The following is a 5,326-nucleotide window of genomic DNA, read 5'->3' on the forward strand; positions in this document are numbered from 1 at the left end:
ACAATTGCGTCGTTACATTGACTTTGTATGTAATGTCATCGCGCGAAAAATTCTGGTGGAAACACGGGGTTAACCAGATGCTGTCCTGCTGCAACCAGGAACAGGGATTTCCACAGAAATTCGACTTGTATGAGTGTAAAATGCCTCTCCTAGTTCAGTTTGGTTTGTAGGAAGGCCCTTCATTTTTTGTAACTGGTTTAAACATGTTAAATTTGGTTTTTTATTTGTAGGAAGAATCTTTCTGCTTTCCTTTTCAATGAAATCAAGTCAAAATGCCCAACCAAGCCTCTCTGAGTGAAGAGCTTTGTTTTTCAGATGGTCTTTTTTCTCAGAGTTTTTACACTTCATTTTACCGTCATTCAGAAAATATTGGAGTGTCACACTCCAATTTTTTTCTGAATAACACACTCCATCCGCACACTCCCCACACTTCGAGTGTGGGGATGGAATCGACCAGCAGCTGCTGTTCAAATCATATTTTTTGATTCAATTCAGCTTTATTTATTTGTGTTTCGTTTTCATTTATAAAGTTGTGATTCAGTTATTTCTGCTTTTCTCCAGTCACTCCAAAGTATCTCAGAGAAGTTGAGTTCTTTTTTGCTACAATGTTTTCTGTTTTCTGCTGCATTTTGTGTAACATTTGGATTACCATTGGCACATTGTGCTTGCACTATCAGTCAAACACAGGAGTAAAGAAGGTTTTTACAGAGGTAGTGCAGCAGCATTCTTTTGTCAACACTGACATCCAGTACTGTCAGATAGTACATACCAGCAAATAGTTTTATCTCTAGGTCGCTTAACCAGCTAAGCAACAAACAGACAAAAAGGTTGTGTGTTTTCAATCCAGTTTCTATTTTTTGCTTTTCTGGTTGGGAAATAATGAGACAAACAATTGAGTGTCATGCCACCCTGCAGGGATTATTCTAATGCTCATGTTCATGTTGAATTCTCTTTTGTTTCAGGTCAATCTGAACCGTGGGAACAGGATGCTGACAGTCAACTTTTGCCTTTGGCCTCATGTACTAAAAAATGTGTTGATGATCACGACTGCCCCGAAAATCAGGAGTGCACCATCACAGGATGTGGACGTGTGTGCACACTGTCATTCAGAGGTGAGATACTAATGAAATGACTGTTTTCTTGTGACACTTTGGTGAAAGGTTAGATCTCTTTTTGATTAAATCAAAACTGACTTTTTTCAGATTGTTTTTTTTTTTTTTTTAAACTGTGGGATTTGGATTCTGACAGCTTTAACTTTGGACCCATGCACTGATGAATGCAATGATCAACCCCTATTTAGGAGAGATTACAAAAAATCCAGAACCGCAGGGATCAGGCACAGCACAAGATCTTCCCTACGGATGTTGCACCACTCCACGAACAACCTCCACCTGTTGTCATACTGCAATTGAGTAGACAGTGAGCTAAAGCTACATCCAGGAGAGAGAGCGGCCACATGGCGCGTCCCTCTTCCTTCTGCCCTTAGAGCAGGGAGTGTGACTCGGCCATGCGATAAGTTGAGGAAAAGCGGTGTATGCCACCAACACAAAAGACAAACTGCAGAGCCCATACGTTCCAACCGGCTGCGCCTAACAGAGGGAACAGCCCTACAGCGGCTCCCTGAATCCCTTGCCCAGTGGAGATGCCACAGTGACGCCAACCCACCTTAGAAGGATTCGAAAAACTGAGAACAGCCATTGCAGCCTTTGGAGGGTGAACTTCGCTACTCCATCCAACACGGTCATAAGGTTCCCAGCAACGCAGTACAAAGCCATATAGGCTCATCCCACAATCTTCAGCTGTACGCTAACTGCATGCGTGAAGAGTGGAGCCAAACCTGAGATGACGTTGTTGGTACACATACTGGACCTTCACATGCGTGAGAGGAACATTCTGTGCTTTCAGCACCGTCTTCTGGCGGTCATCTGGGATTCATAGAACCATAGTTACATAGTACGTAACTTTCATTTAGAGACATGCTCTAATTATTTGTGAATATAGAAATGTGGAGGTCCAAATTAGGTAGACTATTGAAGAACAAGAACAATTCTCTTATAGTCAAGAACTGTATGTTTGTTAAATAATTTTTTTACAGTTATTTAATACAAAAGTATGTTGCAGCCACATGAAAAATACATGTCGACTCTGTTTTTCTGAATTAACGACATAATTATTTTGTAATTATGAGATACAGTTTAATGAAAAAATAAAAATTCGGCTTTGTTTTTCCGAATTAATAACATAATTATCTCATAATTATGAGATACAGTTTTATGTAAAAATAAAAATTGACCGTGTCTGGCTATTGGTGTTTCATTCGAAACACAATGACACGGCGCTTGTAGCTAAAACCCCTCTGCCATCAATAGTTTCACACAAATTTAGATGTTTTCCAAATATCAGCTGCAAACCTTGGTCAGCTGGGTTAATGCTAAACTGTGTTTCATGCAGCGGCTGTGTCCTCCGCAGAGCAGAGGAAGCTCGATCCGCTGTTAAAACCACTTGAAATGGCACAAAGTTGAACACGACAGAGCTCAGCAGAACCATCCACCACTTTATGAAACTAAAAGCATCCAGAACACAGTTATTTTGTTGATTCAGAAAAACAAAGTCGATGTTTTTGATTTTTTCATGTAAACGCAATACGCTTCCATAATTTAAAACCCACCAAACATGCTATTTTAATGTCCCCTACAGAAAAAGCAGGGAAATGTCCCCCTCCACATTTGGGCAGGGATTTGAGCCAGTGTGCCCATGCTTGCGTCAATGACAATGACTGTCCTGGAGAAAAGAAGTGCTGCACCAAGAAATGTGGACGCACATGCGTCGCACCATTCAAAGGTGAGAAGTGATTTAAAAAAAAGAAATCTGTCAGATGTTTTTTATGTATAAATTCTCATGAGCACATGGTCAGATCTCACACTCGGCACAAGGTTAGACGCAACTGTTTTTCTGTTCACTCACTCTGACCTCAATGTGTGATCTGTATAACATAACAATAAAAAAATGTATTGGTTTTACTCACCAATTGCACAAACTTTGAAAAACTAACAGTGTGAAAAATCCTGTTCATCATTTATACAGCTGAAGGCGAGCATTTAATATTGATTCAATTTCAAAAGCACACACACCATAAGAAAAGGACACACCAGAAGCCTTCCTCGGTGCACTCTTATTCATCAGTAAAGCCGGGACGGTGTCTGAAGCCTTCAGGCTTTGGCATTTGCGTCAACTTCTGCTCGACTGACAGCAACTGCCCCAAAACTGAAAAGTGCTGCAGCAACGGATGTGGACATGTGTGGCAGAGCAATGAATGTCTTCCTGTCTTGTTTGTTTATAGTGAAGCCAGGTGTCTGCAGGCATTCCCAGGGCACTTCCCAATAACAGCTGCCTCCATGATGGTCGTGTCCAGGAGAGAACACTTGATGCACGATAACGTTTGGGAATGGATGTGGATTCTACAACACATTAGCAATACTTCTTCTTTGTGATTACTTTCATACTTTCTAGGTTTACAAATCATCTGGTAAACTTTGCTTTCAGTCTTTCTCTATTTAACCCAACAAGTCCTTCATATATGATTATCTAAGATCTACTTCAACCATCTTGTCAGTATTGTGTGATTGAACAACATATTCCTGCGACAGCAGTAACAGTCAGCACTGAAGGGTAAAGTAACTGGTCAGTGTTGTCAGATTTGAAATGCAGTATCCGTGAACTTGTGACTAATATCTGGAAACATCCCTGGAAAGAGTGGAAATGGCTCCATCTGGCGTGACAGCAAGCCGACTTTGAGAATCCAACTCAAAATATGCATGAACCATGTGTGAAGCATTTCTAGATCTCATGTAATTAAACAAACTGCTGTTTCTGATTCATGAAGTTGAGCCACAATCGTAGCTGTGTTGAAGTGATGAAAAAAAGTTTTTACCTCTTTATCTCTGACGAGGCATAGAGTGTCATTTTCACAAGTAAATTAAATTGAAGCCTTTCCATCTGAGATTAATGAAATATTTTCTATTCTATTCTATTCTAAATAAAGTATTTGCATTCATGGTGGTTTATTTGTTTTATTCTTTCATTTTTAACTCATGTTATTTAATGTAGATTTATGACGGTAAACTTCTCCAGAGCATATTCATTTCCATCTGGTGTGACGTCCTGCGGCCACTAGAGGAAGCACTTCATCAGTTCCACAAAGGGACGACTGAAAGGAGCTCTGTGTGAAGGAGATGTGTGGCTCTGAGAGTATTCAGTTACTCTGGGACCTGAGAAACAGCCAGTGCTGGGGTCATGACCAGAACATGGAGAGATGTTGTTAAATTTAGGAGAAAAGTACTAAAACTATTTGATCCCATTCTCTGGTACACTCTAAATGTGACCATTGTGATTTAAAATGCTTCCTCTTCTTATTTTTTATTGTTTTGTAACATTTCCAATCAATATAGTAAGTTACTTGCACTTTCAGGTTAAAAAAAGGCTTACTCAGTTAAGGTGAGTTGTCCTGTATTAGAAAAAAACAAGTTCTTTCAACATCTGGACAAGTGCATATAATCTTAATCTTATGAAGATCTCACTGAATCTTACTCACTGACATGTTGCCTTCATCTTGATGAAGATCACGGAGCAGGACCCGGAGCTGCAGAGCATTATTTCCCTGTTTTTTATTTAAATGAACTCACAATTTAATTTTTGCTTGCATGAGACAATGTTGTGTCCTTTTTCTTTAGATTAATCAACTTTTCAATACTTATATGGTAAACTTACTGCAGTAGAAAACATGAAACAAAAACACTGAAGTTACTAGCGTCAATTTGCATGAGCTCATAATATTAATTATGTTGAACTCAATCACGGTGGCGCAGTGATTAGCGCTCTTGCCTCACAGCAAGAAGGTCCTGGGTTCAAATACCGGCCGGGGCTCAGGGCCTTTCTGTGTGGAGTTTGCATGTTCTCCCCGTGTGTGCGTGGGTTCCCTCCGGGTACTCCGGCTTCCTCCCACGGTCCAAAAACATGCATGGTAGGTTAATTGATCACCCTAAATTGCCCCTAGGTATGAATGTGTGAGTGAATGGTTGTTTGTCCATATATGTCAGCCCTGCGACAGACTGGCGAACTGTCCAGGGTGTACCCCGCCTTCGCCCACAGCAGCTGGGATTGGCTCCAGCCACCTGCGACCCCGAAAGGGATAAAGCAGCAGAAAATGAATGAATGAATGAATCAATCATTTTTAAGCAGTGCGGGGAAAATAAAGTTATCATCTCTTATCCTGGTAAGTGTCAAGCGATTGTTATGTGTTCAGGTGAGGAATTGGCTCTGGCTTTCC

General features: G+C 40.6%; 1 long non-coding RNA gene across 1 annotated transcript; it reads left to right on the forward strand.

Annotated features, from left to right (window-relative positions):
• The first annotated feature begins 882 nt into the window (after positions 1-882).
• LOC115408584 (uncharacterized) lies at positions 883-3,995 on the forward strand. The gene is made up of 3 exons (XR_003933777.1): positions 883-1,112; positions 2,698-2,841; positions 3,341-3,995. It is a non-coding gene; the product is annotated as an uncharacterized LOC115408584 (long non-coding RNA).
• The last annotated feature ends 1,331 nt before the right edge of the window (positions 3,996-5,326 follow it).

This window comes from Salarias fasciatus, chromosome 20 (genome assembly GCF_902148845.1).
Source record: "Salarias fasciatus chromosome 20, fSalaFa1.1, whole genome shotgun sequence".
Classification (NCBI taxonomy): domain Eukaryota; kingdom Metazoa; phylum Chordata; class Actinopteri; order Blenniiformes; family Blenniidae; genus Salarias; species Salarias fasciatus.